The sequence below is a fragment of the Theropithecus gelada genome, chromosome 3 (genome assembly GCF_003255815.1).
Source record: "Theropithecus gelada isolate Dixy chromosome 3, Tgel_1.0, whole genome shotgun sequence".
Lineage (NCBI taxonomy): Eukaryota > Metazoa > Chordata > Mammalia > Primates > Cercopithecidae > Theropithecus > Theropithecus gelada.
Genome location: NC_037670.1, coordinates 93675917 through 93702907, shown reverse-complemented (window position 1 = coordinate 93702907; position 26991 = coordinate 93675917).

Genomic DNA, 26991 nt, shown 5'->3' with positions numbered 1-26991 from the left:
TGATTTTTTTTTTTTTTTTTTTTGAGACGGGGTATCATTAAGAATATCAAGACTGTCCTATTTGTTGCAGATATTTTTCTATTTTTTTGCCTCTTAATTTCACTTAAGATTTCTGTGTTTTAGGCACGGACACTTTTAGGTACTTATATCTGTTGATATTTTATTTTGTGATTACTTGCATTTATTTAAATTAAAAAGTTTTTAGAGATCAGATAGATATTCATGTTCTGTTTTTTTCTTTCTAACATTTAAGTATTTTCTTGGTATTTTGTGGTTATGGTGTGAGGTGAAGACCTAATTTTTTCAAATATTTATTCATCTTTCTGATATAAAATATTGAGAAATCTATTTACCATTTTTTATTTTACTTTTATACTATATATAATTCTTATATCCATATTTAGATCAAAATCAGTATGAGTAGATAAAAATAAATTTTCATTGTAATTTCCCATTTTACTGACTTGGCTATGATTTCTTCGTAGCTACATTTCTTTAATTATTGTAGCTTTAAAATACTTTTTAAGACTCATCCTTTTGTCCCTTTTTTAAAATGTTCTTAGATATGTTTACTGTTTGTTTTGCCAAATGAATATAGCAAGCATTTCAGTAAATATCTTATTAGAGTTACAAATGGATTTTTGTGATGCTTCTTAAATTTTTGCTAGGCTGTGCATCTTTATAATATTTAGTTTTACCATCCCCCAAAAATGGCATGTTAATCTACTCACATGTCTTATTAAATTGATTTGAATAATAATAACCACCATTTTTTCATCACTTAACATGTTTTATTAATATGTGACACCTCAATGTATTCACAAAATCTAAGAAATTTATACATATATATTGTTGTATACTTATCCCTATTTTAACCCTGAGAAATATTGAAGCTCTAAAAAGTTACGTGAATTATTGATGACCATAAAGGTAGCAAATTACAGCTAGATATGATTCTATTTTTTTCTGTATAAACTCTCCCTTTTTGTACTAAAATTTTTTACATAGGTTATTTCAGCATTTTACTTTTTCCTCGCTGTTACGTACACAATGTTTTTGCATTGATTTATCATTAATTATTAAACTGAAATTTTTTCTACACTAATTTATAGTGTTGTTGTATGTTGGTACATGTTTTAGGGAAATTCAAGATAATTATATATGACTACACCATAAATTAATTCTCTATATTTGGAAATGTGGGTATTTGTGCTACTTCCTTTTATTCTTTCTATAAACAATGATGTGATTATATATCCTTGAAGAAAATTTGCAGTTGCACGCAATTAATTCTGTAGTATGTATTCCCAGGGATGGAAATGTTGGCCAAATTAATGCATATTTTAAAGAGATTTTATATGAAGTGACCTCAAAAAAATGCAATAATGTACATTTCTAGCAACTGTGCATGAAAGTATCCATTTCCCTAGAGGCTTGTAAAAACATAGTAAAGCTAATATTTAACATTGGCTTATTTTTTCCCAGGCCCAGTTCTAAGCACTACGGTATATTTACTCATTTAGTACTCAAAATAACTCTTGAGGTATTAACTAATATTTGTCCCATTTACTGAAGTAGGAAAAAAGACACAGAGACATCAAGTAACTTTCCCAAATTAATCTATTAGCTAATAAGTGGTTATCAGAATTTAAACTGAATCACTTTGATCTATACCAGTTTTTAAAATTTAATCAAAATACAAATTAATTGCTAGTATGATTTGCAAGGCTAAACATTTTCACATGTCTATACTTCATTTTTATTTCTTCATTTGTAAGGTTCCTCTTTTTCTGTTCAACTTTACTAATGTATAATTTACATATAAAAATTTCTAGCTATGTCAAGTGTCAGGTTCCACATGTTTTGGGAAATATTCAAACATATAATCAACATTACAATCAAGATATAGAATATTTCCATCATCCCAAAAAGTTCCCTCTTGTCCCTTTGAAGTTAATAACCTCTTCCCCAAGCCCAAGTAAACAAAGCTACACTTCTTTTGTCAATTTAGATTAGTTCTACCCATTCTAGAATTTCATGCAAATAGTATCACATAGGATGTTTTGTTTTCTGTCTGACTTCTTTTGTCAAAAAATCTTGTTGAGATTTACCCATGTTTTTCCATATGTGAGCAGTCCACTAATTTTTATTTTTGAATACTACTCCATTGTATACATATGTCAGAATTGCTTTATATAGTCACCGTGATAGACATTTGGGTTGTGTAATGAAGAGTCTGGACTCCACTTTAATGTTTAATTTTTGACAGTTTTTAAGTCTCACTCCGCCTCCTACCCCTCTTGCTCCATTGTATAGGGATGCTGCTGAGAAAGCTTAGCTGCTCCCTCGTTTGGTGCCAGTGGGAATTTCAACCTGTACAAGCCTGGGCTCACAGGCAGGAATTCTTCCCTCAGCCCCACTCCCAACTGCCATAAAGCTGAAAGTCCATCATCTTCCCTTGTTTTCTCAAGCCCTCTTCCACAGCTGTCCTCAAAAAGTTTCATTACATGAGTAATAATCATTTTATGCCTTCTTTGTGTGTGTAGCATCATTGATTTTTGGGAAAAATGGCATACATTCAAAAGCCTGTATGTCATATAAAAAACAAACATAAAAGATAGAAAGAAGCTAGGCAAGCTAGTAACATCAGGGCCCAAGAAGTAGCCAAAATAGTGTCAGCAAAGACCTATGGGGGTCCCCTACTCCCGCCTCCTAATGTCAATAGAGACCAAGTGAAAAACCTGGACTTTCACTATAATTTGGCAGTAATGATGTGGCACCTTCCGGCACTCAATGGAGTGGAGTCAGAGGAAGCTTGTTGAAATGGAAGATTTAAATATGATCCAAAATTCTGTAACATAATACACAAAATATCCAGATTTCAATGAAAAACTCACTTGTCATGCAAAGAATCGGGGACAGCTCAAACTGATAAGAAAAGACAATCAGGAGATGTCAACAAGATGATAGTGTTGGAATTATCTGACCAGAATTTTATAGCTGCCAACATAAAAATACTTCAATGAGCAATTACAAACACACTTAGAACAAATGAAATATAGGAAGTCTCAAAGAAGAAATAGAAGATATGAAAAAGAACCAAAGAGATGTCTTAGAACTAAAGATTATAATAACAGAAATGTAAAAACTCAATGGATGGGACTCTGAATTTATCTCCAATATGTAAAGAGATTGGATGTCATTATTTTCATCCTTAAAATAGGAAACAATAAGCTGAATGAACCGAAAGTCAATGACTTTCTTGGGCCCATTGGAAAGGTAAGATCTAAGAGCAAATGACCATGACCACACTGAATCTGGAGACAAGAGAATTTGGAAGTTCACTGCTGAGATCTACGTATTGGAAGCAGAAGCCATTGGAGCCATAAATGGGTAGGAACAATTAAATTACAATTTTGATACATTGTTGGAGGCTGAATTTAGACTAATGTGAGAGTGGGAATCCATTAGGGGCTTCCGTCTTAGCGGGTCTCTGCATTTCTGTATGTTTGTCCCCAGGCACCCCACCAAGTTCTTATGGAGAAGAGTAGAGAAAGGTACCGTTGTGGCTCTGGCAGGGTAAATGAAGAGTTATCATTTTGAAATGCACTTAGAATGTTCTCCATAACAAAGGCCTACTCTCCCTACTCTCTTCTATCAATTATCTCCCTATTCCTTTCTATCAATTACTGGAATCTTAACTATAATTGCGGATTTGTTTATTCCTCTGTTCAGTTCTGTCAATACTTGAAGCAGCCATGTTGAAGCTGTGTTACTGGGTGCAAACATATTTTAAATTTTTATGCCTTCTTGATGGATTGGCTTTTTTATTATTATTAAATAATCCCTATTTATCCTCAATATTTCTTGTTATTAAGTCTGCCTTGTAAGATATTAATATAATCATTTCAGAGTTATCATGTAACACATTTGCATGGTATATCTTTCCCATCCTTTTACTTTTAACATGAAAGACTTTATTAGGGCATTATCCCACTGAGTGAATGACATTTCTTCTGCCCTAGGCCCCTTCAGACTTCCTGTTTCACCTAAGAGGGTGGGGGAAAATAGCTAAGAAACACTTGTGAAGTCATAGCTCAGGAACACAGGCACAATAAATGATTAATATTTAATCATAAGACTTCCCCGCTTCCCACTAGACTTTACCACCACACAAGAGGGCTCTGTTTTCAAGATAGTGGGCTATGGATGAACAAGCTGCAAGGCACAGGCTCTCTGTGGGGAGGAGTCCTCAGGGAAGTACAATGTCAACAGGGAAGACACTAGAGGAATTTGAATGCTCTGTCATCTACATCTACAGTTAACATAAAGCTCTACATTAAAGGCCTATTACTGGATACATCAAGTCCAGCTTTTAACAAATGTAATTACAAAGCATGTGAAACAACTAAAGACTAAAAAGCTAAAAATCCACAGTCTGAAGAAACAAAGCAAGCATCAGAATGCAATCCAGATATGGCACAGATTTTGAATTAGAGGTTTAAAAATACTCTAATATGTAAGGTCTCTACTGGGAAAGTAGACAGCTTTCCAGGACTTATGGGTAATGCCACTAAGAAGAAGGAAACTCTAAGAAAGAACAAGAAATGCTAGAAATTAGAAACATCATATGCCTTTTAGTTCATTGATGGTCATATTGTTAATATTTGTCTTATTTCTATTTTCTTTCTTGTACTTAATTTGGGTTTAGTTTACTTTTCTTCATCTATCTTGTTTAGAAGAAGCCTTGATCATGTATTTTAGACCTTGTTTTTTTACTAAAATAAGCATTTAAATTTTAAATTTCCATGTAAGCAGTGCTTTAGTGACATCTCACAAATTTTAATATGTTGTGTTTTCATGTCTATTTAATTTGTAATATTTTCTAATTTGTGACTTCTTTAACTGTGGTTATTTAGAAGAGGGTTATTTAATTTTTAAATATTTGAGTATTTATAAAGTAACTATTGGCCAGCCATTTTCAATTTAATTTCATTGTGGTAAGAATTTCATTGTGGTAAGAGTTAACCACAGATAATCTGTATGATTTCATTCCTTTTACATTTTTGAGACTCTTTATGGCCAAGAGTTACGTATACATTTGTGAATGTTTCATATGTTCTTGAAAAGAATGTATATATTCTGCTTACTATATGTTACAATCACCAGGTAGTTCAAGTTAGTTGATACTATTTTCAAGTGTTTTGTATCCTTGCTGATTTGCTATGTACATTTTCTTTTTTTTTTTTTTTTTGGAGACAGAGTCTCACTCTGTTGCCTAGGCTGGAGTGCAGTGGCATGATCTCGGCTTACTGCAAGCTCTGCCTCCCAGGTTCACACCATTCTCCTGTCTCAGCCTCCCGAGTAGCTGGGACTACAGGCGCCCACCACCATACCCGGCTAATATTTCGTATTTTTAGTAGAGATGGAGTTTCACCATGTTAGCCAGAATGGTCTCGATCTCCTGACCTCATGATCTGCCCGCCTGGCTACCAAAGTGCTGGGATTACAGGCGTGAGCCACTGCGCCCAGCCTGCTGTGTACATTTTCTGTCAATTACTGGAATCTTAACTATAATTGTGGATTTGTTTATTCCTTTTTTCAGTGCTGTCAATACTTGAAGCATCCATGTTGAAGCTGTGTTACTGGGTGAAAACATATTTTAAATTTTTATGCCTTCTTGATGGATTGGCTTTTTTATTATTATTAAATAATCCCTATTTATCCCAGATATTTCTTGTTATTAAGTCTACTTTGTAAGATATTAATATAACCATTTCAGAGTTATCATGTAACATGTTTGCATGGCATATCTTTCTCATCCTTTTACTTTTAACATTTGTATGATGTATATACAATAAAACATATTTATATATTATGATTTCATATATTGTAAAATCTTTCAATAGACTGTATATATTTGGGCCAGTATATATAAAATATTCCATAATCTCTGCCTCTTAACTGGAACATTTAGATTATATTTAATTAATGCAAGCACTGACATGATGGAGTTTGTCTCATCTTTTCTATTTTTCTCATCTATTTATCCATTTTTTTCTCTATTCCTGCCTTGGTTTAAATCGAATGTATTTTAGTTTGCAAAATAATTTTTGTTTGGCTCATTGCATTTGGGTTTTTTATAACAGTTGCTCAAGGGTTTACTATATTCATCTTTAATATATTGCAATCAATCTTCAAGTAATATTGTGCCATATCACATAAAAAAGTAAAAACTTTACAGTTTTATGTTTCTATTCCCCCTCCCATTGCAAACGTTATGTTGCTGATTTAAGTTTGTTGTCTGCCTTTAAAGAGTGTTGAACTTGGTTTTGATTGGCTGTTAAGTAACTTGCAGATGAGCTTGGTTGCTTCAAAACTTAGTTTTAAGTAATACTAGGGAAGTCTTTCAAGATGGATGACTAGAGGCACCGGACATTCAACTCCTCCACAAAGAAGAACTAAAACAGCAAGTATATAATCACACTTTGAATAGAAAATTTAAGAGAGAAGGCTGGAATTCAGCAGAGAATTTATAGGAAACACCTGAAACACCAAAGGAGAGAGAGGTAAGGTGGACAGTCTGACCTGGCTAGGATCAGCTGGAAACCTAGAGAGGCTCCCCAGTTTGGGGAAAATGTAAGTGAGAGACTGCCAGCAGTCCACATTTTTGCCGTGGACTCTTGTAATCCTAGACACAGGAGAGTCCTTTGACCATTTGCAGGCTCTGAGACTGGCATAGAGAGCTTCCTAGAATCCACTCAATGGCATTGCTCCAGAGAAAGATCTTACTCTGCCTGGGTCCTACACACCCGCCAAGTCCAAAGTAGCTTCAGCAGGCACCACTTTGAGAGCTCAGCCCCAACTAGACTGCATCCTGTGCTGGATCACAACAGTCACCACATCTTCATATTTCAGGAGCTTCATTGACAACCCACCATGGTCACTAAGAGGGTTGCAGTGGCATGACACCAGTTCGATCAAGTTAAGTGGTAGGTTCTTCATGACTCTAGCATACACAGTGCCCTGCACCCCAGTAAACAGGCCGTGCAGCACACTGGGGAGGCTGCCTCTGAAACAAAAAAACCAAAGCATGTACTGCCCAGAGCCTGAAACTCAGCTGTCTGGAGCCACTGTCATTAACAGTAACTCTGACCCCATCAGCACAAGGGCTGTTATGTACTTGCATGCACCCTGAGGACAGGATTTTCCATTGCTGCCACCCAAGCAAACTGTACAGAGCCTGGGACTGGCCTTCACAGTTTACCATAGACTGCAACTTTGTGCACCACCAGAGGGCCTGAAGACAGGCCTTTCTGGTCTGGCACTACCCTCCCCAGTGCCTGTGCATGCCACAAGACTCCCATGGATTGTCCTTTCCTGTCAGTCTCCCCAGGCAAATACACACACCACCATGCAAGTACTGATATGATGGAGTTTGTCTCATCTCTTCTATTTTTCTCATCTTCTATTTATCCATTTTTCTCATCTTCTATTTATGCATTCTAATTACAGCGTCAGAATGCCTGCCACAGTTGGCACCTAATGTGTCTGGAGCTTGCTGTGCCCTGCCTAACAGAGATGCCTATATACACCATTTGGGGAACCTGGGAATATGTTCTTGCCTACCTGGGACCACCCTCTCCCAGTTCTTGGGCTCACCATCTGGAGGCCTGGGGATTGCCCACCTCATCAGTCACCCCAGTGGCACATGCACACCCCCAGAAGGCCTAACAACAGGTCCAGAAAAACCTGCTGCTGTTGCCCAAGCATGCCATTGGGAGGCCTGGAGATTACTCTGCCCAATCCACCAACACTGGATTATAGGCAGTTCTCCCAGGGATCTGAGGATGAACCTGAGCAGCATGCCACAACCAACGCTGCTGACATCCATATACACATGCTACATGGAGGCCTGGGGACTGGTCCACTTGTGCCACACTGCCACCACTAACATGAGCAAGTACCACCTGGAAGCCCAAGGAACGTCCAGCCACCATACTATAAATATCCATAACATACATGCTGCTCAGGGGCTCAAGAACTCGCCCTCATACCTGACCCGCCACTGTCACTACATGCACCCACATAAGCCATCTGGAGCCCCAAGAATAGGCTTGCTTGAACCTACTAACCAGAAGGTGAAGAGAAATGTACTGGCACAGAAAACCTACTTAACAAAATAATACCCGAAAACTTCCCAAGTCTAGCAAGAGATTTAAACATTCAGATACTAGAAGCTCAGATAACCCCAAAGGGATACAACCCAGAAAGGTCTTCTCCTAGGCACATTACAGTTTAACTGTCAAAAGTCAAAGACCAAGAGAAATTTCTAAAAAAAAAAAAAAAAAAAAAAAAAAAAGGTGAGCAATATACCTAGTCACATATACAGAAACTCCCATTAGAGTAAAAGTGAATTTCTCAGGAGTAACTTTACAGGCTGGGAGATAATATGATGATATACTCAAAGTGCTAAAAGGAAACAACTGTCATTCAATAATACTATACCCAGCAAAGTTGTACTTCATAAAGATGGAGAAATAAAAACTTTCTCAGGCAAGTAAAAACAGAAGGAATTCATCACCACTAAACTAGACCTATATGAAATGCTTAAGGGAGTTCTACACCTAGAAGTGAAAGGACTATGTCTACCATCATGAAAATACATGAAAGTATGAAACTAACTGGTAGAGTAAACACACAAATGAGAAAAAGAAGGGACTCAAATGTCCCCACTACAGACAAAAACAAACAAACAACAACAACAACAAAAACAAACAAACAAAAAAAGAAACAAAAAAAAAATCAAGAAATCAAACAATAAGAAAGAAAAGAATATGGAATACACACACACACACACAAAAACAGAAAACAATTAACGAAATGTCAGGAGTAAGTCCTTTCATATAAATAATGAACTTGAATGTCAACAGATTAAATTTTTCACCTAAAAGATATAAACTGTCTGAATGAATAAGAAAACATGGCCCAGTTATATGCTGCCAAGAAGAGACTCACTTCACCTGCAAAGACACATATAGGAGGAAAGTAAAGGAATAAAAACAAATACATGCAAATGGAAATAAAGCTCACAGGAGTAGCTATACTTATATCTTTAAAAAGTAACTTTAAGTCAAAAATAGTAAAAAGAGACCAAATAGGTCATTATATAATGATAAAGGCATCAATTCAACAAGAGGATATAACAATTCTAAATATATATGCACCCAGCATCAGAACACCCAGATATGTAAAGCAGACATTATTATGTGTAAAGGGAGAAATAAACTCAATATGGTGATAGTTGCGGATTTTGACACTCCACTGTCAGCAATAGTTAGGTTATCTATATGGAAAATGAGCAAAGAAAGACTGAATTTGATTTGCAGTTTAGACCAGTGGGCCTAACAGACATTTTCAGAACGTTTTATACAACAACTTCAGAATACATATTTTTCTCATCAGCACACAGAATATTCTCTAGGATAAATGATATATTAAGCCACAAAACAAGTCTCAACAAATGTTTAAAAATCAAAATGATATCCAGAATCTTTTCAGACCACAATAGAATAAAACGAGAAATCAATAACAATAAAAACACTGGAAACTGTGCAAATATATGGAAATTAAACAACATGCTCTTGAATGACCATTGAGTCAGTGAGGAAATTAAGAATGAAAAAAAAAAGTTTTTGAAACAAATGAAAAAGGAAACACAGTAAACCAAAACCTATGGGATACAGCAAAAGCAGTGCTAAGAGGGAGGTTTACAACAATAAACATCTATATCAAAAAAGTAGAAAGAGTTCAAATAAATAATCTCAAGATGCACCTCAAGGAAATAAGAAAGCAAGAGGAAAACACCCAAAATTATTAAAAGAAAAGAAATAACAAAGATCAGAGCAAAACCAAACAAAGTAAAGACCAAAAACAAATACGAAGGATCAACAAAATAAAAAGTTGATTTTTTGAAAAGATAAATAAAATTGACAAACTGCTAGCTAGACTAACCAAGACAAGAAGAGAACATTCAGACAAAATCAAAAATGGAAAAGGAGACATTACAACTGACACCACAGAAATACAAAAAAACCATCACGGACTACTGTGAACAACTATATGCTAATAAGCTGGAAAACCTACAGAAAATGAATAAATTCCTGGACACATACATCCTACCATATTGAACCATGAAGAAACAGAAAACCTGTACAGGTCAATAATGAGTAATAATATTGACATAGTAGAAACAGTCTACCAAAAAAGAAAAGGCCAAATTTTACCAAACTTATAAGGAAGAACTAACACCAATTTTTCTTAAAGTATTCAAAAAAATTGAAGAGAATGGAATTCTTCCTAACTCATTCTACAAACCTACGATTACTTTGAAACCAAAACCAGGCAAAGTTACAACTACAAAAAAGAAAACTACAGGCCAATATCCCTGATGAACACATATGTAAAAATCCTCAATAAGTACTAGCAAGCCAAATTCAATAACAAATCAGAAAAAGCCAAAACACCATGATCAAGTGAAACTTATTTCAGGGATGCAAGGATGATTCAACATGTACAAATCAATTAATGTGATATATCGTATCAATAGAATGAAGGATAAAAACCATATGATTGCCTCAATAGATTAAAAAACAGCATTTGATAAAATTCAACATTCCTTCATGATAAAAATGCTCAACAAACTAGGCATAGAAGGAATATACCTCAACCTAAAAAAGGCCGTATGTGGCAAACCCATAGCTAATATCATAATGAATGGGGAAAATCTGAAAGCTTTTACTCTAAGAAGTAGAATTAGACAAGGATGCCCACTTTCACCACTTCTATTCAACCTTGTACTGAAAGTCCTAGCCACAGTACTCAGGTAACAGAAAAAAATAAAAGGCCACTCAAATTAGAAAACAGAAAGTCACATTGATCCTCTTTTCAGATAACATTATTGAATATTGAGAAAAACCTCAAGACTCCATCAAAAATCAAATAAATTCAGTAGTTATGGGATACAAAATCAACATGCAAATATCAGTAATTTTTATAAACACTAATAATGAACCAGCTGAAAAAGAAATCAAGAAACCAATCCCATTTACAATTGCTACCAGAAAAAAAAAAAAAAACAAACAAAAACTAGGAATAAATTTAACCAAGTCTATGAAAAACCTCCAGAAAAAAATAATTACAAAACACTGATGAAAGAAATTGGAGAGAACATAAACAAATGAAAAGACATCCTATGCTCTTGGATTAGAAAAACTAATATTGTTAAAATGATCATAATACCCAAAGCAATCAACAGATTCATATTGCCAGCTCTACCAAAATACCAATAGTACTTTTCACAGAAATAGAAAAAACAGTCCTAAAATATGTATGGAACCAAAGAAGAATCTAAATGGCCAAAGCGATCCTGAACAAAATGAACAAAGCCAGAGGAACCACACTACCTGACTTTAACATATATTACAATGTTAGAGTCAACAAAACATCACAGTATTTGTGCCAAAACAGACCAAAACATAGGTCAATGGAAAAGAATAGAAACCCAGAAAGAAACTCATGTATTTATAGCCATATGACTTTTGATAAAGGTGCCAAGAATATACACTAGGGAAAAGATACCCTCTTCAGTAAATGGTGCTGGGAAAATTAGATATCCATATGCAGAAGAATGAAATTAAACACCTGCCTCTCAGCATATACATAAATCAACTCAAATTGGATTAAATACTTAAACATAAGGGCTGAAAATATAAAACTATTGGAAGAATATAAAGGGGAAACACTCCAGGCCACTGGTCTAGGAAAATATTTTATGGCTAACACCCTAGAAGCACAGGCAACAAAACCAAAAATAGACAAATGGGATTATATTAAACTAAAAAGCTTCTGCACAGCACAGGAACTAATGAGGAGTAAAAAGACAACCAATGGAATGGAGAAAATATTTGCAAAATAGTCATGTGACAAGGGAGTAATATCTAGAATATACAAAAACACTCAATTCAACAGCAAACAAAACAAACAAAAAAACACCAAACAATCCCATTAAAAAGTGGGCAAAGGATCTAAATAGAGATCTCTCAAAAAAAAAAAAAAAAATACACATGGCCAACAACAGTGCATTGAGTATTCATTTGAATGCTTAATATCACTAATCACCAAGGAAATACAAATCAAATCACAATGAAATATTATCTTACCCCAGTTAAAATGGCTATTAGTAAAAAAATAACAATTGCTGGCAAGGATGCAGAGGAAAAACAATGCTCATACACCATTAGTGGAAATGTAAATTAGTATAGCCATCATGGAAAACAAATGAAGACTTCTCAAAAGACTAAAATCAGAACAACCATACAATCCAGCCATCCTACTACTGGGTATTTATACAAGGAAAGGAAATTAGTATATCTAAGGGATACAAACAGCTCCATATTTATTGCAGCACTGTTCACAATAGCCAAGATACAAAATCAACCCAAGTGTCCATAAATAGGTGATTGGATAAAGACAATGTAGTATATTTATGCAATGGAATATTATTTGGCTATTAAAAAAGAATAAAATTCTGTCATTTGTAGCAGCATGGATGGAATTGGAGGTTAATGTGCTAAGTGAAATTAGAAAGGCAAATATGTGGAAGCTAGAAAAGTTGATCTCATGGAGGTAGAGGGTAGAAAAATAGTTAACAGAGGCTGTGGGTGTGTAGGGAGAGGGGGGAATTAAGAGAGGTTGGTTAATGGGTACAAAATTACAGTTAGCTAAAAGGAATAAGTTCTAAGGTTTGATACTATAGTGAGTGATTATAGTTAACAACAATGTATTGTTCATTTCAAAATAGCTAGAAGTAAGGACTTGAAATGTTTTCAACACAGAAATGATACATGCTAATGGTGATGGATATTCTAAATATCCTGACTTGATCATCACACATATCTGCATGCAACAAAGTATCACATATACCCCTTAAATATGTATAAATAGTATGTACTAATAAAAATAAATCATATTAGGGCAGGTCTAGAGTATCCTTTATTCTACATTTAGCTTAGTTTTACTATTAAAACATTTTATTTTATTTCTTAATATTGAATGTCCCAGATGTTCAACAATTCTTCCCTCTCTAATTGGAGCACAAATATCTGCCATTTGCAGGTGAGCTCTAAGAATTTTTCAGCTTACAGCTCCCCAGTAGTTCTGAGCCTGACCTCATGTTCCAGCCTATAAATACATAGTTTAGTAATCAGTCACAGACTCAGGTCACCTATATGCAGACTCTAATGCTCCTTTTCTAGTCACCTTTCTCCTCAGAGGCATTTTGTGAGTTCAGTTGGCTTTGCCTCCCAGAACAATAATCTCTTTTTTTTTTTTTTTTTTACCCAGGAAGACCATCGTGCTTTCCTTGGGTTCCATCCCTGTCTTATGGTCCGGAAAATTCCTTTAGGCAGAAAGATGATGCAATCATAAAGCTCACTTTGTTTATTTCTCTTCTCTCAAAGATCACAGTCCTGTACTGCCTACTGTCCAATTTGTAAAAATGATTGCTTCATATATTTTCGTCCTGTTCTCTAGTTGTTTATAGCAGTAAGGCAAAACTGGAACTGATTACTTTTTCATGGTAGAAGCTGAAGTCTTTGAATTCTCTATTTTTGTCATCCGTAGTATAACAGAGTGGTATAAATCCCACCTCTATTCCTGCCGAACTAGATGGATTTAAATTTATTGAATTTCCTTTTCCTTATCTGTAAAATGGGCATAAAAATATATACCACTAGATTGTTCAGTTCACTAATTAGTTAAATATGGTATAAACACATCTAGAAGGAGGATCTAAAGGTTGATTCTCCTCCTTCTTTCAAGAGAAAAGATTATAAAATAAGACAATTTCATTAAATACCCAAAATATTAAAAGCAAAATTTTGCAATATCTATAATAAAAATGGTTTCTTTGGGCTCCCATCCATGTCTTTAAAACACATGCTAAGTACTAATTAAACCTATATCCTAAATTCATACCTCTTTTTGACCTCAGTATTCAACCAGTTGCTTCCATCTGTTCATAAGCTCCCATCTCTCCTTTTCTCAATTTTCCCAGTTGTGGACTTCACCACTTGCTATCTGCACACATAATCATCAACACCTCATTTTCCTAACCTTAGTTATTAACCATTCTGTCTGATTATCTGCCCTGAGTATAGAACCCCATGACGCATTCCTAGTTTGATCATTTTTCCTGTCAGAGGCATTCAAACCAGAGCTACTCCAAATCACAACTAAATAGGGGCTGGGTAAAATGAGGCTGAGACCTGCTGGGCTGCATTCTCAGGAGGTTAGGCATTCATAGTTACAAGATGAGATAGGAGGTCCTAAGATACAGGTCACAAAGGCCCTGCTGATAAACAGGGTACAATAAAGAAGCAGAAGCGGGCCAAAACCAAGATGGCAACAAAAGTGACCTCTTTATATACTAATTATAATGCATTAACATAGTAAAAGAGACTTTCACCAGCATTGTCACAGTATGCAAATGCCCTGTCAAAGTCTGGAAGTTACCCTATATAGTCTAAAACGCGGAGGAATTCTCAGTTCCAGGAACTCCCCATCTCTTTCCCAGAAAACTCATGAATAATTCACCCCTCGTTTAGCATATAGCCAAGAAATAACCATAAGTATACTCAATCAAGCAGCCCATGCTGCTGCTCTGCCTATGGAGTAGGCATCTTTTACTTGCTTAATAAACTTCCTTTCATTTTATTCCATGGACTTGTCCCAAATTCTTTCTTGTGTGAGATCCAAGAACCCTCTCTTTGGGTCTGAATTGGACCACTTTCTGGCAACATTCTTACCTTGAAATTCACCTATAACATTATTTTCTCCTAAAGTGAAGCCTGAGAAGATAGTTCTGTGCATTTGAACTTCTTAACATACGTGAACACCAAATATAAACAGAACTAATTTTGTGAAGGTTCACTTGACTTCTTTATGATAATTGGGATTACTGGAAACTATGAAATAAACACATAATTGCACACTTTCTCAAATAAAGTCACTCAGTATAAAATTTGGAAGCTCACAAAACCTCTTAAGGGAAATAATATCTATATATTTAAGAATCAATATCTAAGTGTTCATAATATTCAACATACAATTTCTAAGCATCTACCATGTGCTAGTAATTATTCTTGACTCTAGAATATCAAAGATGAGCAAGATATAGTCCCTCAAAATGAGGAGGAATCAAAACAATCATATATGGAAGGTGTCATAAATTGTATAGTTAGTTAAAAGAAAAAGCATATGAAATTGGAAAACAGAAGATGTATTTTACCTCTTTATGCTGCTTGAAAAAGGCATAAATGTCATACTTTGCATAATATTCTCATTCCATCAAATGCAAAAGAGAAAAACCAAAACTTCCTCTAATATCTCAATTTCTGCTATATGTTTATCCACAAAGGATAACATGGTTGAGGAACAAATTTACATCTTCGTAATTAGGTGCACTATAGAGTTGAACGTATCATTTTTAGGATTCTTTTAAATAGATCAAGTCCTTCTTGTCAACTAAATTCTTGCTATTGGAAGCCACACATTGAGATATGAAGCAATTAAATGGTAATAGTATTGAGGCAACCATAGTAGTTCTGCCCAAACGATTCAATCAGACTCTACTAATTGGTGATCCATGTTTCACTTCATAATCAAAATAAGAAGAGAGACTCATCTCTATAGAGCCCTTGAAAACTCTTTTCATTATCACTGTGTCACATTCTTAGCATTACATAGACCACACTGTTGCCAACACAGCACAATCAATGAGTTAGATCATTGCAGCCAAGAATACGTATTCAAAGACTATACTTGGAGAAACTGCAAGAGGAAAGATTGGGACTTGGGAATAGTGTCCCTGAGTTAGGAATCTAAAGTTCCGGCACTGATCAGAATTTGTGAAAGGAGAGCAAAATAGAATAAACAGTTGAGTTAGCAAAGACTATCCCTCTGCCAAACTAATAATTACCAGTCTCTTTTAGGAAGGAAAAACTGGAAAACTATCTCAAAACTAGCAATGTAACCTTTACAGTTTGTTTCCTAAGACCATATACAGTTTTCATTATAAATATGGGTTAATTTCCTGACTAAAGAACTTCAATTACAACTACATAAACACCATATTTCCTAGATTCAAAAACCTATTACAATTTTAACCTTTATGAAGATCGTATTTTGTAATCACTGTCAAAAGAAACTTTGCCAGTTGCTAAGCAGAAAAATAAGCAATGAAACACCAATTGTAGTTTCTTCCTATACAGTTCCAAATGTAGCCATGCATAAGAGAAATACTTTTGCCTACCATTGACTTTTTCAACTCAATTAATTATGTATTGGTGCCAGAAATATTTAGATTTTAAATTTGTAAAAGACTCATAATCAAATTTGATTGTGCTATTGAAGAAAATGTTATTGAATTGTAAAATCAATTGAAAAACACTGCATACATTTAATTTAATTTTTAATTTTTCCAAAAGACTGTTACTAAATCCATGGTGCATATTACAACTGAGGAAATACAGTGGCTACCTATACTCATCATTGATAAAATTGTGGATCTTCTTTCCAAGAAAATGTATTTATATATGTGTATCAATAATACTCTTTATAAATGCCAAAGGAACAAAAATTAACTACCAGAAGTCAATTCATGAATATTTGGTTAAGAAACTTGATCTATATAATTAAATATTTACTCATTCATTTAGTTTGCATACATTATTTTTGAAAAGGATCAAAAACTCCAGGACTTCCAGGGACCATCCAGGCAGCAGGAGTTGGAGAACATCAAGGTAAAAGGCCTTGGGAGAGGCATTGTGGTAACCAGAAGTCTTAGGCCCTCCTTAAAGGCACCCAGGCTGTGAATAAATAAATAAAGGGATAAATAATCAATAGTACTGTGCTAAGGCAATAAATTATATCAGTAGGGATGAATTCACCTGAATATGTTACATTTAGCATTAGTGGTCTATTACTTGGGATTGGATTCGTGCCAAGTATTATGTCTGGGGAGTGTGAAGCTGATCTTGTCTAAGCACACACTTCCAAAGAACTCACAAATATGTGGGATGGGAAAAATAAACATAATACAATAACATATGCCCAAGGGATGCACCATTGCTGGGAGAACACAAAGCAACTGTGTATGAAGGAGATTTTTTTTCAAGAATGTGACCCTAAAAGGGATTTCAAGAGTGTGAGTTTTATTTCAAGAGTCAGTCCTGGCTCCCGGCCTGCTGTGCACTGACCTATTTCTGGGGATACTATTAAAGTATCTCATGAGTTTACAAAGTTATGCCTTTTATTCAAATATGTTTTATAAGAACAAAAACTCAGAGAATACTTAATGCTTCTATTACTTGAGTAAAGGTTTGCCATATTAAACATTTGGGAAAATATTCATTAATATATGTTGTTTTACTTCCCCAGAATGGATAAACATGGGGTGCATTAGGCTGAGTCCAATTATTAAAAAGAAAAACATAAAAATGTTAAAAAAAAAACTTGTCAACACACAAATGAAAAAATGCTGAATGTCAAAGACAAAATCTTAAAAACAGCAAGAGAATAAAAAGTATGTCACTTATAAGGGAAACCCAATAACATTAACATCTGAATTCTCATTAAAAAAAAAAAAAATAGATCCAGCACTTTGGGAGGCCGAAGTGGGTAGATCATAAGGTCAAGAGATTGAGACCATCCTGGCCAACATGGTGAAATCCCATCTCTACTAAAAATACAAAAATTAGCTGAGCATGGTGGTGGGCGCCTGTAGTCCCAGCTACCCGGGAGGCTGAGGCAAGAGAATTTCTTGAAACCTGGAAGGCAGAAGTTGCAGTCAGCTGAGATTGCGCCACTGCACTCAAGCCTGGCGACAGAGCTATACTCTGTCTCAAAAAAAAAAAAAAAAGAAGCAGAAAAGTAGTGGGATAACATATATGATGAAATAGAGATATTCACAGATAAAAAAAATTGAGAGAATTTTTGACTAGCATATCTCCCTCTCACTAGAAATACTAAAGTAGTTTCTTCAGGCTGACAGGATGTGACTCCAGGTGATAATTTGAATTCACATGAAAAAACAGTGCCAGTAAAGGTAGTTTTGTAATTATTAAATACAGTATAAATAAATATTTCTTCTCCTTAGTTATTTTAAGTGATTTAAATAAATTTGCATAAAACTATATATGTATGTGTGTTTGTGGGTGTGTGTATATATATAGTGTATTAATGGGCCTATAACATAAAGAAAGATAATATATTTAACCCTGACAGCACAAAGAAGATGGGTGGAAACAAAGATATATTGGAATGACTCCAGATAATAACTCTAACCTACAGGAATAAATAAAGAGGACCAGAAATTATAAATAAGATTTAAATAACAAAAGCTGTAAATATATACTTGCTATCCTTTCTTCTCTCACAGTATTTAAAAATTATAACATTGTATAAAATAATAATTACAATAATATGGTTGCAATATTTATAGATGTAATATGTATAATAATAGCACAAAGAGGGAAAAAGAGAATACAGCTGTATAGCAGTAACTTTTCTATATATTACTAGATTGGGTTAGTATAAATCTAAAGCTGATTCTGAGAAGTTAAGCTGTATATAATAAGCCTTAGAGAAATCAGTCAGAAAATAATTTTTAAAATATATGATGAAAAAAAGTATTAAAATAATTAAAATGTTATACTGGAATATATTCACTTAATGAAAAACAGGCCCTAAAGGAGGAACAGAAGAACAAAAAAGACATGTGAGATACAGAAAACAAAAAGTTAATTGGCAGATGTAAATTCAACTGTATCAATAACATTAAATGTGAATAGATTAAATATCCCAACCAATTGACAGAGTTGTCAAACTAGATTTTTAAAACATGTAGATTCAACTATATGCTGTTTACAGTATATATACATTAGAGTCAAAGATAAAAACAGATTTAAAGTAAAAGGATGAAAAAATATATATAATGCAAATAGCACCCACAAGAAAGCTGGAGTGGCTATACTAATATGAGATGAAATAAACTTTAAAACAAAAAGTTTTATCAATGAGAAAGATAAATTGTATAATTATAAAAGGGTGAATTCATTGGGAAGATATAACAATTATAAATAACTAATATGAATGTTCCAAAATACATGAAGGAAAACTTGACAGAAATGAAGGGAGAAATAGAAAACTCAACAATAATAGTTGGGGACTTCAAGACCCTACTTTCAATAATGGATAGAACAACTAGGCAGAAGATCAACAAGGAAATAGAAGACTTAAACAAAACTGTAAACAAATTAGACTTAACAAACATCTAAGGGACACTCCACTCAACAATGACAGAACATTCATTCTTGCCAGTTCACATGACATACTCCACAGGTTAGACACACATTAGGCCATAAAACAAACCTACACTTTCAAAATAAATTTGAAAATGTAGAAATAATATAAAGTATGTTCTCTAATCACAATGGGATGAAATTAGAAGTCAATTACAGATATTTTTAAAAACTCACAGAAAAATGTGAAAATTAAACAATGTATTCCTAAAAAACTAATGAGTCAAAGAAAAAATCAAAAGGGAAATTAGAAAATACTTTGTGATGAATACAAATAAAAACACAACATACCAAAATTTACAAAATAACATTAAAGCAGTACTTACTGGGAAAGTTACATGTGCCTACATTAAAGAAAGAAAGAAATATACCATATAAATAATCTAACCTTGTACCTTAAAATGCTAAAAAAAAAAAATAATAAGAGCAAAGTAAACCTAAAATGGAAGAAAGGAAGTGACAAAATTTGAACAGAAATTGACAACCATAATATAAAAATAAGAGCTAAGAATCAGTTCAAAACATAGTTTTATGAACAGATCAACAAAAACTGATGAACCTTTAGCTAGAATGACCAAGAAAAAAATGATGAGGCTTAAATTAATAGAATCAGAAATGAAAGAGAGGACATATCTACTAACCTTAGAGAAAGAGAATTAATTATAAAGAATACTAAAAAGAATCATATACAGGCCAGGTGCAGTTGCTCATGCCTGTAATCCCAGCACTTTTGGAGGGTGAGGTGGGCAAATTGCTTGAGCCCAGGAGTTCAAGACTAGCCTAGGTGACATGGCAAAACCCTTTCTCTACCAAAAAAAAAATTAGCAGGGGGTGGTGGCATGTGCCTGTGGTCCCAGCTACTCAGGTGGCTAAGATGGGAGGATCACCTCATCTGAGGAGGTTTAGGCTGCAGTAAGCTGTGAGCACACCACTGCACTCCAGCCAGGGTAATACAGCAAGACCTTGTCTCAATAGATAAATAAATGAATCATCTACAAATATATCAAATAGTATAGATTAAAAAGACAAATTTTTACAACAATACAAACTACCCAAGTTAACACAAGAATATACCATCTGAATAGCACTATAACAAGTAAAGAAAATGAATTCATAATCCAAAGTATATCCACAAGAAAAGCTGTGGCTTCACAGCTAAATTTTATCAAACATTTAAAGGATACAAATTACTCACAAACTCTTTCAAAAAATTAAAGATGAGAGAATACTTCCCAACTCAATCTACAAGGTTAGTGTTATCCTGATACCAAAACAAGACAAAGACATCAAAAGAAAACTAGGGATCAATGTCTCATAAAAATCGATACAAAAATCTTCAACAAAATTCTAGCCATGTGAATCCAACAAATCCAACAACATGGAAAAAGAATTATACACAATGAAAAAGTGGAATTTATCCCAGGAATGCAGGGTTGGTTTAATATCTGGAAATCAATTAATGTTAATACATCGTATCAATGGAATAAAATACAAAAGCCACATTAGCATCTCCATAGACTCAGAAAAAGCGTTTTACAAACTCCAACACTGTTTCATAATAAATATACTTAATAAACTAGGAATAGAAGGTAATCTTCTCGACCTCATAAAGGGCATCTACAAAAAACCCACAGCTAACACTTCATGGTGAAAGACTAGAGGTTTTTCTACCTAAGATCAGAAGTAAGACAAGGATGTCCACTCTCACACTTCTATTCAAAATTCTAGTGGAAGTTCTAGCCATAGCAATTAAGTAAGATAAAGAAAGAAAAGTCATCTAGAGCTTAGCTATACATTTTTTTTGGAGACAGAGTCTCACTCTGTCACCCAGGCTAGAGTGCACTGGCACAATCTTGGCTCACTGCAATCTTCACCTCCACCTCCTGGGTTCAAGGATTCTTGTACCTCAGTCTCCCAAGTAGCTGGCTCTACAGGTGCACACCTCCACACCTGGCTAATTTTTGTATTTTTAGTAGAGATGAGGTTTCACCATGTTGGCCAAGCTTGTTTTGAACTCCTGAGCTCAAGGGATCTGCCAGCCTCGGCCTCCCAAAGTACTGGGATTACAGGTAGGAGCCACCATGCCTGGCCATCTGTATGTATCATTACATTTATTTTTATTTTTTGAATTCTGCCTTGATCTTGGAAAAATTTCTAAATATAAATGCACTTTAGAAATAATTAGCAGAACTAATAAATGAGTTCAGTAAGGTTGCAGGATCAATATTTAAAAATTAATAGTCTTTCTATTTACTTGTGATGAACAATATGAAAATGAAATTAAGAAAAATATTTAATTTACAGTAGCATAAACATAAGATAATTAGAAATAAAAATTTTAAAAGAAGAGTAAAATATACTGTGAAAACTACAAAACTGTTGAAATAAATTAAAGAATATCTATATAAATGGAAAAATATCCTATATTCATGGATTGGAAGACTTAATATTTTTAAGATGACAATACTGCCCCAAGGATGTACATATAGATTTCCCTGCACTCCCTATTGGAATCCCAGCTAATTTCTTTGTAGAAATTGGCAAGCTGATTCTAAAATCTCTGTGGGAACTCAAGAGACTAGTATAGACAAAACAATCTTGAAATAAATATTAAATTAGAAGGACTCATATTGCCCAATTTCAAAACTTAACTGCAAAGCAACATTGATCAAACAGTATGATGCTGATATAAGGATAGACATAGACATATAGATCAAATGAACAGAATTAAGAACTTAAACTTACATGTCTATGGTCAACTGATTTTTAACAAGGATTCCAAGGTCATTCAACAGAGAAATAATAATTATTTTGACAATTGGTGTTGGCACATATTGATAATCACATGCAAAAGAATAAATTTTACCATACATCAAAATTAACTTAAATTGAGTCAAAGACCTCAATGTAAGTACAAAACTACAAGACCCTTAGAAGAAAACTTAGGGATAAGTCTTCATGACCCTGGATTTGGCAATAAATTCTTAGATATGAAATCAAAAATATGAACAACAAAGAAAAATAGATAAATAGGACATTATCAAAATCAAAAACTTTTGTGCTTAAAGAACAATAGCAAGAGAGGAAGAGAAAACCCACAGAATGGCATAAAACATCTGCAAATCATATGTAAAGTAACAAACTTTTGTCTAGAACATACATATCTTGTACAACTCAACAATAGGAAGAAAAAGAACCCAATTTATAAAGAGACATTTCATTAAAATATACAGCCCTCCAAAGAAGACATATTAATGGATATGAGAAGATGCACATGAAAAGGCTTGACATCATTAGCCATCAGAGAAATGTAAATAGAAACCACAAGATTCCACTTCACACCCACGAAGATGGCTAGAATAAAAAAGTCAGATGATAACATGTGTTGAAAAGGATGTGGAAAAATTGGAATACTCATACAGTACTGGTGGGAATGTAAAATGGTGCATTTACCATGGAAGATACTCTGGTAGTTCCTCAAATGGTTAAGCATAGAGCTATCATATGGCTCAGCACCTCACTCCTGGATACATACACTCAAGGGGAATGAAAACATAAATCCAAACTAAAACTTGTACATAAATATCTATAGCAGCATCAATTATAACAGTGAAAAAGTGGAAAGAACTCAAATTTCCATCAGCTGATGAATGAATAAGCAAAATGTACACTCATAAACTGTCATAAAGAGAACTGAAGTACTGATATGTGTTGCAACATTGATAAACCTTGAAAACACTAGGCTAAGTGAAAAAAGTCACAAAAGACCACCTATTATATAATTCCATTAATATAAAATGTCCAAAATAGGCAAATCAACAGAGATAAAAAGTAGATTAGTCATTGTTTAGGAAGAGTTGGTGATAGGAACATAGAAAGGTGACAGTTAAATAGTATAAACAAAAATGTTATTAAATGTATTGTATTGGTCTTTGCACTGTAAATATATTAAAAAGCATTGGTTTGTACACTTTAAATGGGTAAACTGTATGCTATGTGTACTATTTCTGAGTAAGCTGTAAAAAATCTACTTTTTCACAAATTAGTTGTAGAACTGAACAATATTTACAAAATTTGAAAGAGCATATGACCAAGTATTTTTTTCCCATTGAAAGCTTGTGTTAATTATATCTCTGTTTCTGATTCATTAACATGCAGTTCATTAGCGTGCCTTCTGAGGCAGCATTTGCTGACTAAGGGAACTGACACATTTTTTACTTAGTGAACCTTGGTTGGATGCTTTTCTTTTTTCCCTCTGAACCATGATGCTGTGCTTGACAACATTAGATTTAACTTAGTTCTGGGAAGGTTCATTTCCAGTTCCAAACTCAGATCTCAGGAATTGCGAGGGAGTCTTACATTTTGTAAAAATGCAGAACATATTCTTTCCTCTAAATTTGAATGATGAAGTAGATTTCATGTGACACTGATGAGCAAGACAGTAAGTTCAAAAGCCTAGTTTTTAAACATATATAAATTAATACATAGCTATATATAAATTAATACATAGCAAAGCCCAAAATGTGCTTTGCAGAAGTTTTTGTTCCTGTGGCTGACACATTAGTGGAAATGAGGAGGGGTGCTATCCGGGTACTGCCGAGAAGAGGCAGGAGGAACAGTCCTGGCGAGGGCTTCCCCTGACTTACTCTCATGCAGTGACTTTCTGCTAGCTCTCCTACACAAGCTATGTCTGTGGAAGAAGAATAAAAGCAAACTTTTTTGTGAAAGGGGGATAGTGGGGAAGAGAAAAGAGATAGTATGGTTATTTATCAGATATTTAATTGTAGAATTGAAGTGCTGCAGAGACACTGACTCAGAATTATTTAGGAGACAATGGCAGCCTCAAATCCTCAAGGCTGACAGCACTGAACATGTGTCATTTATTGGAGTAGCAAGCATGGTATTGCCCTCAAGACATGAAATTATGTGCTAACTGCCCTCACCCTAAGAAGTTTACTACGTTTTCTAGGTTTCTCTGGTTGTTGATTGTGTGGTTTCAATGTACACAAGTAGCAGGACTATTGCCAAAAGAAGTATCACGGCTTGCAAAGAGTGACATACAAGATCTATTTCACATCTGTCTATTTTTCTATTCCTCTATGTCTATACCTAGTGGCAATAATCCCAAAATTGTTGCAAAAATGTGTCAAGATGTTGCATTTTAATATTAAATCAGATATTAACTTGTTAGTGCCTACCTCTTCTTCTGACCCAATAGAAACCCACTTATTATTTTTAAGACAGAAAGAGCTTTAAAACCCTTCCCATTGCTGGGGAATAGCCATCCTTATTCCAACTGCACTTATGGGGAGTCACTGCAAGTAAATTAGATTTACCAAGAGAAAGAGAGGAGCTGAAGATGAAAACAATTTACCCCACCAAAATATTATTATTTAAGAGTCCAGCCTCCTAACCCTCATCTCTCTCTCTCTCTCTCAAACACACACACACACACACACACACACACACACTTTTGCACTTTTCACTGTAGCTTGGAAAGAACTTAAGTGTCCCCAAGGCTAGTAACAATTTCAGATTTGAGGCAGTGAATTGGTGCTGTCGGTTGCACTGCAGCCATGCTGGCATTAGACAGAAAGCTGAGAAATTCTGTTTTCAACATGCACAGAATTGGAAAGGAGGAGAAAAGGTCAGAGAAATAGCTTTTCTTCTTTTCCAGAAAAGTGAACAGTGATATTTTCATGTTTTCTGTGATAATAATGACCACAATTATAACAAGATTGTGTAGTTTTTAGGAAGTATGAAGTGCCAGATGCTAGCCTAAATCTTTTACATCGATAATCTCATTTAAACGACACACCTTTATGGATAGGTAACATTATTACTTAGCAAATGTGAGAGCGGTGTGGAGAGATTGGGCACCTTGCACAGTATCACATTGCTGAGTTGGCACAAGGGAGATTTGAATCAAAAGCACTGACCTTGGATGCCAAGGGCCTCACCCATGTGTAGCAGTAAACGGGGGTCTTGGGTAAGTGAACAAAACACATGGTCTGCATATTAGTTCAATTCACCAACCATTAAATTTAAAATCTTCTATGTACAATAAGAATCATGAAATCCAAATACATTTCTTCCTATCCCATATTAAAATTCAATCACCAGAATTAAATAAGGAGGCAAAAATTTTACTTAATTTATATTTAGAACTCATTATTTTTGTGGTTGAAAAGAAGGGCTTTTACTCATATGCATACAATACAATGTTTAATTCATAAAGCATTAAAAAAAACACATGAGACTGGGTTACAGATTGATCGATATTCTATGAACATGACTAAAGGGTCCTATATAAAGTACCATAAAGTTAAAAGAAAACAAGTCTCCCTGCTGAACAGTCATGACAGAATTGCTGCTTAAAAATAGATCAATCATATGATTTAAACAATTCCTCTGGAGGATAGGGAGGGGACATGAAGAAACTGCAATATTTAAAATATTAAAAAGTCCTTCTAGGGGCTTGAGAACAAACGCAGCTTTAACAATGTGGGCACTAAGCCCAAAACTGCCAAGTTGCCTTTGGGGATAAAGACATTTAACTATGTTCCTAAATGTATAACAAAAAAGAATGCTTTCCTCTTCTTCTACCTCCCCTGTAATAAACAGTCAAAGATGCACCGTGTGAAAATAATGCATTTGGGCTTTGAGACCATATGCTGACACTGAGAATCTAAAATGGGCTGACTCATGAGCCTTGTGAATTTTTCTTCATTGTCCTGATTAATAAGATTAGTTGAAGTCAAGTTATGAGAAAACCAGATCATTCTTCTTTCTTTTTGGAAAATACCACCCAGCTTTTAATTACACATGTTGTATTTACAACAAGAAGTCGATAGCTTGTTCAACTTTACTAACAATAAAAATAGTATTTGAAAAAATTTTTAAGCAGAATATATAAAAATGATAATAGGTTGTAATTGGCTAGATCTCCCCAGCTCCACTAGAGGAGTCATTTTGACAAGAGAGATACGACATTGAGTAAGGGGTAAAGTCATGGGGTTTGGAACCTGAGAGACTTAAATAGAACTCATGGGTCTGTCAGTTAAATGACTGTGGAATCCTGGATAAGTTATTCAAACCTCTCTGAACTTCATTACCTTATTTGTGAAATGGGGGTTATATATATTACACTATGAGTTACTTTAAGGATTAGAGATTATATATGTGTGTGTGTGTGTGTGTGTGTGTGTGTGTGTGTGTATATATATATATATATATACGCCTAGTTACTAGTACTAATTCCCATTATAAACAACTGATTGTTAATCTGATGAGCCAATTGGCTCACAGGTATGGCTCCTACCAAGATGTTCTTTGATCTGACTGCGATGTCTACCATAGTTTCCATGCTTTAGCTTTATTTAAGTGCTTTAGCTTTACTAAACATGTTGGACTCATAGGAAACTCTGATATTTTTATTGCTCTTGCAATAGGCAAAGTGCAAGAAGAAATAAAGAGTAATTTGGTATCCAAACTTTAGCCTCTTATATAAAACAACAACCTGAATACTTATTCATCAAATATGTATGTAGCTTTCCTTGCATGCTCAACG